Source organism: Chenopodium album, chromosome 5 (assembly GCF_948465745.1).
Source record: "Chenopodium album chromosome 5, dcCheAlbu1.1, whole genome shotgun sequence".
NCBI lineage: Eukaryota > Viridiplantae > Streptophyta > Magnoliopsida > Caryophyllales > Amaranthaceae > Chenopodium > Chenopodium album.
In genome coordinates, this window is record NC_137838.1 from 49,300,644 (window position 1) to 49,312,827 (window position 12,184).

Here is a 12,184-nt window from a genome sequence, read left to right on the forward strand (position 1 = left end):
GCTTTTTTTTGAGATGAGAAGAAAGAGAGCTAAGGGAGTAGGCAAGGGAAGTCGGTGAAAAAGCGCTCAAGCTGTCAAGCATGAAGCATCAACCAATTAGAATAAAGGGCAATTTCGGAATTCCATTAATTTCGGGGGTGTTAGTGTAATAACTCCAAAAGTTACTGTTACTAACTTCCCATTTTTATTAAGGGTTATATATTTTTATTATGATGTGGAAATTATGCTTAGATTGTTATTATGATTCCTAGTGTTATGTTAGGGCGTTTTGATCTTCCTAGTATCATGTCTAGGGTAACTTTAATATTAAGTATGATTAAAAGTATGATGCCTTTTATTTTCTTCCTAATATTTATGATTGTTAGTATCATGTTAGGGTTAAAGCTTTGATCTTTATTGTTTAGTAACATTCTATGATTTGTTATTAATCTTGTTAGTATCATGCCTAGGATCTTGCTATTATTATGCTTTAACATGATTATGATAAATATTATTATTATTATGATGATTATTATTTTTATCATTATTATGTTGCTTGATTTATTGTTATTGCTTGATCACGCCTTTAATGCATGTTTAAAGGGAAATTGTACTTGTTATCACGCTTAATAAGATAATTAATAATCTTATTTAGGGTTAATTTGATTATAATTCAAGTGATCGCCAATAATAGTTTTTTTGTGCATTAATATTCAACCAACATAGATAAACAGGTTTAGGGTTAACCTATTGATTGTATGTTAGTCAAAAAACGCACATGAATACGATCAGAATAAAGTAAAGGCCTATTATTAGGGAAGGTTCAATCTCTTTTAGGTTGGATGTGTTCCTTCATCCACGAACTACCAGTCATGGTTCAAGACCTATTGGAGTTAACGATCTCTTGGATCGTTAAGGGCTGTAACCTTCACCCTGTGAACGGTTTACAAGTTCCTAAAACTTGTTGGTGACTCTTTTGCTCTAGCTTCCTTCCCTTTGGATGCCACCGTACTTAATTATATGATCACAGTGGGGTTCAAGCTAGGGATTATTGCTTGAAATATTCCCTACAGTTCCTAAAAACTTTGATTGATCAAAGCATAGATTCTTAGAAGATGGGAAGGGGTCTTCTCCCTCTTATCATGTATAGGCTCAAGGGAGTTAAGCATAGGCCCATATTTCTTGTCAAGTGAAAGCACTAAGATGGTGATCATGCCGCCTATTTGAATGCTACCCGAGAGGAAAACCCCATCAGGAATATCGGTAAACCAATCAAGTAAATGAGAGGCAAAATCTATGACTTCCCATCCTTCTTCCCATGGTTTATCCGCTAGCCAAAGCCAACTTAACTCTTTTCTGGATATGGCACCGAGGGGTTTCTTAGAGAAGAAAGCATAGGTGAGGGTACGACTAAAATACCTCATAGCCGCGTGAATAATCGAGGCCGACTTTGAGTATTGTGGCCGATAAGCCTCTTCATCAACTATGTGACTCCACCATGTATTCTTACTATGCTTATGATCCTTTTGCAAAGTTTCGAAGGCTGGATAGATATACGATGTCCCATCAAATGGCTTCGGAAATTGAAATGCCTCATTGAGAAAAGAAAGTGGAATTGAGTGATCATTGTTAAAGACTTGGAAGGATAGAGTTGGAGGCGAATCACCATGCTCATCTTCATGAACCTCAAGAGAAGCGAGGAACTCGAATGTAATGCGGGCAAATGTTGGTGAATTAAGATCAATGAAAGCCTCAAGCCCTAAGTTCCGAGCCAACATCCTAACGTCCTCATCAATTCCAAGCAAAGTTGTTGTCTCCCTATCATAGAATCTTGTGGAAAAGAGCTGTCGAGGTGACAAGTTGTAGAAGTTGTCCCAATGCTCTCGCTTGGTGAACTCGATGCCATATGTCTCCTTGCTGTAGGATGGAGGAGAAACCGCCTTCCTATGAGTAGAGCATCTCTCCCTTTGTGCACGACGAAGGGATGCCATCTACACACCACAAGAAAGATAAAGGTTCAATAACAAGGGAAAATGGTGTGCAAAGACAATGCATGATAATGGCAAATTCAAGGACCCCAATAATCAAGGGAATAAGCAAGAATTCACAATCAAGTGAAAAATTTACTTATAAAACTACAATTATAAACCATAATCATGCATAGTGAGCAACAACATTTCATATGACCATCCAAACCCTTTATAGACATCATCATCACCAAATAACGAATCCAACAACAGTAGTGCCAAAATTTTCAATAAACTCAAACAAAATCAACAACACCAAATCATATATTTATCAACAATTCATCATCAACACAATCAAATGAAGCAAGTAGTAAGCAATATGGGTATGCTAATAAGGGTAGTACAAAACTTAATCAAATTTCCATGAACAATAAAGGTAGAAAATTTATCATAAAAATAAAGAAATCATACCTTTAATTGATGAGAAATCACAAAGAAATGGAACAAAGAGCACTATTACACACTAACAACCCCAAATTGCAAACCTCAAAACTTCAATCAAAGAGTACCAAAACACTCAATTTAGGAGAGAGAAAATCACCATGGAAGTGCAAAAATTGAGACTAAGAGCAATTAAAAAACTAGATTATTATGAATTATGATGAAATTTCAATGACTATATGATGATGGAGGTGAAAATGATGCTTGAGCAAAGACCAAAGAAAACATGAGTGAGAAAGTAAGGTAAGAGAGAGAGAGAAGGAAAGAGAATCGGTGGGGTTTAGGGGGGGGGGGAGACGAGCAGGGGCGCGGCCGCACCTGGGGGGTGCGCGACCGCGCCTAGCTCATGCGCGCCCGCACCTCCCTGGGTATGACCATTTGGGAAGACCTCTTGAACAACAAATGGACCGGTCCAACGGACATCAAATTTTCCGGGAAAAAGTCTCATTCTTGAATTGTAAAGGAGCACCTTATCTCCGGGATTGAACTCCTTCTTCTTAATGAGCTTATCATGCACCTCTTTGGCTCTAGCTTTGTATAAACTAGCACAATCATAAGCATCCAAATGAAGCTCTTCCAACTCATGGAGATTTAACTAATGTTGCTCACCCGCACTTGCCAAATTAAAATTGATCTTCTTTATAGCCCAATGAGTACGATGCTCAAGCTCAACCGGGAGATGGCAAGATTTACCATAAACCAAGCGGTAAGGAGTGGTACCAATAGGAGTTTTAAAGGCCGTTCTATATGCCCATAAGGCATCATCAAGCTTATTTGACCAATCCTTCCTATTTCTTGCAACCGTCTTCTCAAGTATCAACTTGATTTGACGATTGGACACCTCAACCTGCCTGCTAATTTGAGGATGGTAAGGGAGCCCAAAACGTTGGTTTACCCCATGTTTCTTCAACATCTTCCGGAAAGCACTATGCACAAAATGAGACCCGTTGTCGCTTATAACCGCCTTGGGAATGCCAAACCTTGGGAAGATTATCTTTTTAAACAACTTCATTACTACCTTATGGTCATTTGTTGGAGAAGCAATGGCTTCAACCCATTTTGACACATAATCGATGGCAACAAGAATGAATTGATTCCCATATGAAGAAGGAAAAGGACCCATGAAATCTATTCCCCAAACATCGAAAATTTCCAACTCAAGGATGGGTTGTTGGGGCATCTCACTTTTCCTTGAAATGTTCCCGGTCCTTTGGCATCGGTCACAACTTTTGACAAATTCCCAAGTGTTCTTAAAGAGGTTTGGCCACCATAATCCGCATTGAAGCACCTTAGAAGCCGTTCTAGAAACACCCATATGTCCACCACCAGGATCTGTGTGGCACATCTTCAACACATTTGGTATTTCCTCATTTGGCACACATCGACGTAACAAACCATTAACACCTCTCTTATACAAAATTGGCTCATCCCAAACATAGTGCCTAGCTTCTCTCTTAAGCTTCTTTCTACGATTCTTGGAAAAAGAAGGAGGAAACTCTCCACAAGCAAGGTAATTAACCAAATCGGCAAACCATGGGAGTTCCTTCACATTTATCGAATACAAGAAGTCGTCCAAAATTCTATATTCAATAGGGGACCCATCATCTTGGACTTGAAAATCATCAAGTCTAGATAAATGATCCGCAACCACATTTTTCGCTCCTTTCTTGTCTCGTATCTCAAGATCAAAAGATTTAAGTTCAATAACCCAACGAATTAACCTTGGCTTAGATTCCTTTTTCCCAAAGAGGTATTTCAAAGCCGCATGATCGGTGAACACAATAGTCTTGGACCCTAACAAGTAACAAAGAAATTTTGCGAAGGAATGAACAATTGCTAAGAACTCCTTTTCCGTTGTTGTGTAATTCCGTTGAGCACCATTAAGGGTCTTCGACATGTAATAGATGACATGGAGCTTCTTATCAACCCTTTGACCCAACACTCCCCTAATAGCCGTATCACTAGCATCACACATAAGCTCGAAAGGCAAATCCCACCTAGGGGCTTGGACAATGGGAGTGGAAGTCAAAGCTTTCTTCAATTTGTTGAACGCCTCCAAACAATTGTCACCAAACACAAAATCAACATCTTTTTGGAGAAGGTCATTGAGGGGCTTGGCAATGAGTGAGAAATCCTTAATGAATCTCATATAGAACCCCGCAGGCCCCAAAAATGATCTCACTCCCTTTACATTCACCGGGGGAGGAAGATTTTCAATTACCTCGATCTTGGCCTTATCCACTTCTATTCCTTTATGGGAGATTTTGTGTCCAAGCACTATTCCTTCCTCCACCATGAAGTGACATTTTTCCCAATTCAACACTAAGTTCACTTTTTCACACCTTGCTAAGAATTTTCCAAGATTCTCAAGGCAATACTCAAACGAAACCCCCCCTACGGAAAAATCATCCATAAAAACCTCCATTTCTTCCTCCTACATATCTCCAAAAATGCTCATCATACATCTTTGGAAAGTTGCGGGAGCATTGCAAAGACCAAATGACATTCTCCTATAGGCGAAGGTCCCATAAGGGCATGTGAACGTTGTCTTCTCTTGATCATCGGGGTGAATCGGGATTTGAAAAAATCCCGAGTAACCATCAAGGAAGCGATAAAACTTGTGCCTTGTTAGTCTCTCAAGCATTTGATCAATGAATGGAAGGGGAAAGTGATCCTTCTTGGTGGATGTGTTTAGACGTCTATAGTCTATACATATACGCCAACCGGTGACCGTTCTAGTCGGAATGAGCTCACCTTTCTCATTCTTGACTACGGTCATACCCACCTTCTTTGGAACGACATGAACGGGAGAGACCCACCTAGAGCTTGAGATGGGGAATATGATTCCCGCATCCAAAAGCTTGGTGATCTCTTTCTTCACTACCTCCCCCATTTGGGGATGTAGCTTACGTTGTCGTTCAATAGAGGGAAGGGTGCCTTCCTCAAGCGTTATATGATGCGTACACAAAGCGAGGCTTATATCTTTGAGATCATCAATGGTATAGCCCAAAGCACCTTGGTGCTTTCTCAAAACATCACATAGCGCTTGAGCTTGGCTCTCACTCAAGGATGCACTAAAAATTACGGGATAAGTAGAATTTGGGCCTAGGAATTCATACCTAAGGTGTGATGGTTGAGGTTTGAGCTCTACCATAGGCACACCTTTACCTTCTTTGATCGAGGCTATTTGTAAAGCATCTTGACTTGAGATCCCCATGCAAATTTGTTCATCACTTCCTTCAATGCTTCCATCAAGCAAATCTTCATACAATTTTAATTCCTTGCTAGGAGCACCTATCTTTTCGTTGTTCAACAAAACACACTCAGGAGGATCATTAGATGTGAGCAAGTGCTCATGCATGGATTGCACAATATTATCAAGAACTTCAACACTCATGCAATTTTCAAAGGAAGAAGAGGGATATTTCATACCTTCATATAAATCAAACTCAACTACCTCCTCTCCTATCTTAAGAGATATCTTAGCACTCTTGACGTCAATCATAGCCCCCGATGTAGCAAGGAATGGTCTACCTAAGATGATAGGGATAATAGCATCTTCATTCATATCCAACACAACAAAATCTACCGGAATGACAAATTTCCCCACCCTCAAGGGAACATCTTCTACCTTACCTTTTGGGATCTTGATCGACCTATCAGCTAATTGCAATGTAATCTTGGAAGTTAAAAGTTCCCTTAGCTCTAGTCTTTGATAGACCGAATATGGCATAAGGCTAACACTAGCTCCTAAGTCACATGAGGCATTATCAAATTGCATCTTATTAATACCACAAGGAATAGAGAAATATCCAGGATCCTTCAACTTAGGTGGCATCTTATTCATTAGGATCGCACTACAATTCTCGCTTAGGGTAACCGTGTCCGCCATATCACATGTCCTCTTTCCACTCAAAATTTCTTTAAGGAACTTATCATAGTTTGGCATTTGTTCTACCATATCGGTGAAAGGAAGAGTAAGATGAAGTTGCTTAAGCATCTCTATGAATTTTCCAAATTGCTCATCCAATTTGTGCCTATTATACTTTTGGGGATAAGGGAGCTTGGGCTTGTAAAGTTCTTTCTCTTTCTCTTTCACTCTTTCTACTTGTTCCTCCTCAATTTTCTCAATTATGGGACCCTCATCTCCCTCAATCTCAATCGGGCTCTTGCTAGTACTCTCTCTAGCATCACTCTTCTTAGGTACTCCACTCTCAAGGACCCTACCACTCCTAGTGACAATTGCATCCATAGGGTTCTTAGAATCTAAGTTCAATGAAGTCAAAGAAGAAGAAGAATTATTAAATTCCTTAAAGTCACTAGCCAATTGAGAAAGTCGGTTTCCTAACTCCTTATTTTGAATCAACATGTCATTAAACTTCTCATCATTCACGGCCATGTAAGATTCTAGCAAATTGACTTGTTTCTAAAAAACCTCTTCCAAGAAACTCTTAGAAGAAAATGGTTAATCATGGAAATTATCACTTGGGCATTGAGTATTTGGAATGGATCCAAGTGGGGTACCTCTTTGAACATTAGGTTGAAAATTTCCCCTACTTTGTTTATTCCAATTACCCCTAGCTTGATTTTGGCCATGATGTTGACTATGGTTACCATAACCTCGGTTATGATCCCCATGCCCTCGGCCATGACTTTGACCATTATAGCCATGATTGTTATAGCCACCACGAATCTCTTGGAATCCATGATTTCTACAACCACCACTTTGATTATAATTATCATAGTTTGCCTGGTTGTGATAATTCCTATTTCTAACATTTCTTTGAACCTCAAATCTTTGTTCAAAGTTATGATTACCAACATAATTCACATGCTCATTTTCAATTCCATCACATTCTTCACAAGGAACATTGGGGCACATAAAAGCATCATGATCATTCATTCCACATAAATCACAAGGCCAACATTCTCTAATCATGCAACAAGAAGAAGGAAAAGTGTTAGGGTAAGAAGGTGTACCTCTCCCCTTATTTTGGGAGGGAAGAATCGGGGCTTGCGAAGGAGGACTCTCAAGCTTGGCCTTGAGGGATACGACCTCTTTCCCTAAATTCGAAATTAGAGTGGTCAAATCGTTGATGGCATTGAATTGTTCGATCGAGCACCCCTTGCTAGTTGGCTCCTTTTCCACCTCTTGCCAATTCATATAATGTCTCACCACTTCATCTATTGCATCCACCACTTCTTCTTCCGTTTTGTTCATTATCGGGCCTCTAGCTCCGGCATCTAAGCTTGCTCTTCCTTGAGAACTCAACCCACCATAGAAGATTTGTATAATTTGGTAGGTAGGAGTTCCATGATGTGGACACTCTCGTTGATACTCCTTATACCTCTCCCATGCTTCATAGATACTATCATTAGGCCCTTGCTTGAAATTTTGGATCAAAGCCCTAGATTCCGCCGTTTTTTTTTTTGTGGGAAAAAGCGAGATAAGAAAGACTTGGTAACTTCATCCCATGTCCTTAGGGACCTTGGTTTGACCTCCTTGTCCAACCACTCTAAAGCTCTTCCAATAAGAGAAAAGGGAAACAACTTGAGCCTAATATACTCTTGAGCAACTCCGGTTACCACAATTGTATTACAATACTTCTCAAAATCTTTGAGATGATTGAGAGGATTTTGCACCACCGAATTGTTTCCTCTCGATTAAGGTAATCATAGCTGGTTTGATTTCAAAATTTTTATCCGGAACCAACAATGGAACAATCCCACTCTCAAACTTGTAAGCACCCGGAGTGCCTAACTCCTTCAATGTCACTTTATGAGCTTCTCCCATGTTCACTTGCACACAATCTCAAACAAATTTATTAGTAACATAGCTACAAATGTAGCCTTAAGGAAAATCTTTTTGTGTTTTTTTTTTTCAATAAGGTGGAATAGACTCAACAACAATGCAAAATCACAACGCCATTCCCCGGCAACGGCGCCATTTTGACGTGGATCGAGACTAGGTCAGTGAAACTAATCCCTACCCTATGTCAAACAAAATTTGTAATCTCTCAACACACCTTATACAAGTATAATGGTAAGTCGTGGATCGAACCACTAAGGAACGGAGAGCGATCTTGTATTGTCAAGTCAAGCTATTCCGGAAGGGTTAGGTAAGGGTGTGAATGCTAAAAAACTAGAAAAGCTAGGTTTAGACAAATGCAATAAACACTAGGGCTCGAGATCCACATATACTTGTAACTCATTCCGCTAATTGGGAAAGAACTGACTAAATCGAGTGATGCGAGGGAAAACCAATCATGCAAGCAAAAGAGCATATCAAGCTATTTTCCTAGAGGTCTAACTAGCGTCAACTACGATAAACTCTAGCTAGGAACGTCACAGGACACCTCAATCGTTAAATGCAAGCCACAAATCAATGGTCCGTATCAATGTGAACTTACAATGCAATCTAGTGTGAATAACTAGGGTAATCAAGCCTAAATCAAGCACACACATGCACATAATCAATTAACCAATTTAATCACATCATCAACTCCATCAATTTCCCCAAATTATCATCAATCCATTACTCATATATGCTTCACCATTACCCTAGCAATCAAACTACTCACAATCAATAGAAATCAAGATCAAAATCAAGAAAGCTAAACAACAAATTCATCATGATCAAATTAAACAAACTAAAATCAAATCCGTTATCAATCAAACTTCAATCAAACTTGAACATTTAGCAAAACAATTGAAATCAAACTAAAGATCAAACTAAAGATTGAATAAAAGAAAAGGAATCCTTACAAACTTGATCAAAGATCAAAGGTAATGGAGAAATCTTCAATCATCAACAATCCACCATGAAATTCTCTCTCTAAAAATTTAGAGTTTCTCTCTCTAAAAATCTCTCTAATTTTTATCTAAAACTAACTCTAATTCTATTCTCATTCTCAATACTAAAAATAGAAGGAAAAACTATATATAGGAAAGATACAAAACAAGAGTTAGTTAGATCGTCCCAAAAGAAACCCCAGAAGGCGCGGTGGCACCAAAGGAGAGGCGCGGCCGCAGGAAAAGGGTACAAAACAGGGGCCCTGGAAGGCGCGCCCGCACCCGCACTAGGCGCGCCCGCGCCACCTGGGTGCGCGGCCGCACCACCTGCATGCGCGCTCGCACCTGGCAGCAGGGGAGCCCTCTTCTTCTTCGTCCTAGCTCATCCTCGTGTGCTCGTCTTTGTGATGATGATGAACACTAAGGTGGGAAGTCTTGAAAGGGCCATTTTAGTGGGTTCATGCCAAAGATGATGCCCCCACCGCATACGTGCACCGATCTCTTGACTTGATCCTTGCGTTCCTTCAAACTTGAAGCTCCAAAAGGCGAACATGAGGTATCCAAATTGATGAGAAATATGAGAGGAAGGCTCGGGAATCCTTGGAAACACGATCATAACCTGAAAACAAACGAAAACAAACAAATAAAAGGGAAAAAGAACAAATAAACAAATAAATGCACAAAACAAGGAAACTAACTATGGAAAACACAAACTAAGGAAATAAAGAACAAAAATAAGAAAAATTAAGGAAAAGAGCTATAAAATAGCATGAAAATCATCCTAAAAGAGGCCAAATGAGTGCCATAAATGATACTCATCAGAAATTTGATAGAGATGTAATGCGTGATGGAAGAAAGAACACTTATTAATTCATGATGGATAAGAAGAAGATTGTACTCAACCACTTGTCCCCCACCATCAAACACAAAGAACCCTTGGGTACGGGAAACACAATCAAAGAGAACCTTCTCATTAAGGAAAATAAGATGGGAAAGGAGATAAATCAAGGACACCTTGTCTTCATTTGTCTTCTTAGGGAAACACAAGAGAGTGAGCGAGAGAACCCAATCCACCCCTTGTCAAGGAAGTATTAATTGAGTACCATGATGTTTTTCCCGATGATCTCCCCCCCCCCCCCGGTTTTCCACCTATTAGGGGAATTGAGCATCAAATCGATCTTATTCCCGGATCACAACTCCCTAATAGACCGGCTTATAGGTGTACCCCCGATGAAGCAAGAGATCTTCAAAGACAAGTTGGTGAGTTGAATGAAAAAGGATTTGTGAGGGAATCCCTTATTCCTTGTTCGGTTCCGGCTCTTTTGGTTCCTAAAAAGGATGGTACATGGAGGATGTGTGTAGATAGTTGGGCCATCAATAACATCACCATCAAGTATCGCTTCCCTATTCCCCGACCTGATGATATGCTTGATGAGTTGTATGGTTCCAAGGTGTTTTCGAAGATTGACTTGAGGATGGGGTACCATCAAATTCGCATGCGTGAAGGAGATGAGTGGAAGACCGCTTTCAAGACCAAGCAAGGCTTGTATGAGTGGCTAGTTATGCCATTTGGGCTCTCTAATGCTCCTAGCACTTTCATGAGGCTCATGAATGAGGTACTTCGCCCCTTCATTGGTAAATTTGTTGTTGTTTATGTTGATGACATACTTGTTTATAGAAAATGTGAACTTGATCATGTTAAACATTTGAGGCAAGTATTTGAAATATTGAGAAGTAGGCGGCTTTTTTCCAAGTTGGAAAAGTGTACTTTTATGGTGGATAGTATTTTTTTTCTTTGCTATGTGATTTTGAATGTAGGGATCTCAATGGACCCTAGTAAAGTGGAGGCCATTCAATCTTGGCCTACTCCTACTACTCTCACTCAAGTTAGGAGCTTCCATGGACTAGCTTCCTTCTATCGATGGTTTGTGAAGAATTTTAGCACTATTTTGGCCCCGATGACCGAATGCATGAAGAAGGGTACTTTTGAGTGGACACCATCGGCTCAAAGGGCTTTTGAGACCCTCAAGAAGAAATTATGTGAGGCTCCAATCTTAGCTATTCCGAATTTTGATCAACCCTTTGAAGTTGAATGTGATGCTAGTGGGGTTGGAGTTGGAGCGGTTCTTGTTCAAGGAGGGAGGCCGGTTGCCTATTTTAGTGAGAATCTTGGTGGAGCAAGAATGAGGTATAGTACCTATGACAAGGAGTTCTATGCTATGGTGAGGGCTCTTGATCATTGGTCACATTACTTGAGGCCTAGACCATTTGTACTACACTCTAATCATGAATCTCTCAAGTACATCAATGGTTCTCATAAACTCAACGCAAGGCATGCCAAATGTGTTGAATTCCTCCAATCATTCACCTTCTCTTCTAAGTACAAGGAAGGGAAGAGAAATATTGTTGTCGATGCTCTTTCTCAGACGCATTGTATGATCACTATTCTTGATGCAAATTTTTTAGGGTTTGAATAGCTAAAGAGTTGTATCGCGATTATGAGGATTTTGGTGGGTTGATGAAGAAGTGTGAGGAAGGGGTCGATGGCTCTTTCATGGTGCAAGAGGGTTTCCTTTTCAAGGGAAACAAGCTTTGTGTTCCGAAATTCTCTTATCGACGGTTGCTTGTTAAGAAAGCTCATCAAGGAGGACTCACCGGACACTTTGGGGTTGCAAAAACATATGACATTCTTCGAGAGCACTTTTATTAACCCAAGATGTTTAGTGATGTGAAAGATGTGATAGCTCGTTGTGGGGCTTGTCACAAGGCTAAGAGTCAATTCCGTGAAGGACTCTACTCTCCTCTTCCGGTCCCTAGTCACCCTTGGGATGATCTTAGTATTGATTTTGTGGTTGCTCTCCCTCACACTCAAAGGCAAAATGATTCCGTGTTTGTTGTGGTTGATCGTTTTAGCAAGATGACTCACTTCATTCCTTGCCACAAGA

General features: G+C 40.1%; 1 non-coding gene across 1 annotated transcript; it reads left to right on the plus strand.

The window, feature by feature from the left end:
• Positions 1–7,756: 7,756 nt before the first annotated feature.
• Positions 7,757–7,862, plus strand: LOC145633415 (small nucleolar RNA R71). The gene has a single exon (XR_014112742.1). It is a non-coding gene; the product is annotated as a small nucleolar RNA R71 (small nucleolar RNA).
• Positions 7,863–12,184: the final 4,322 nt, after the last annotated feature.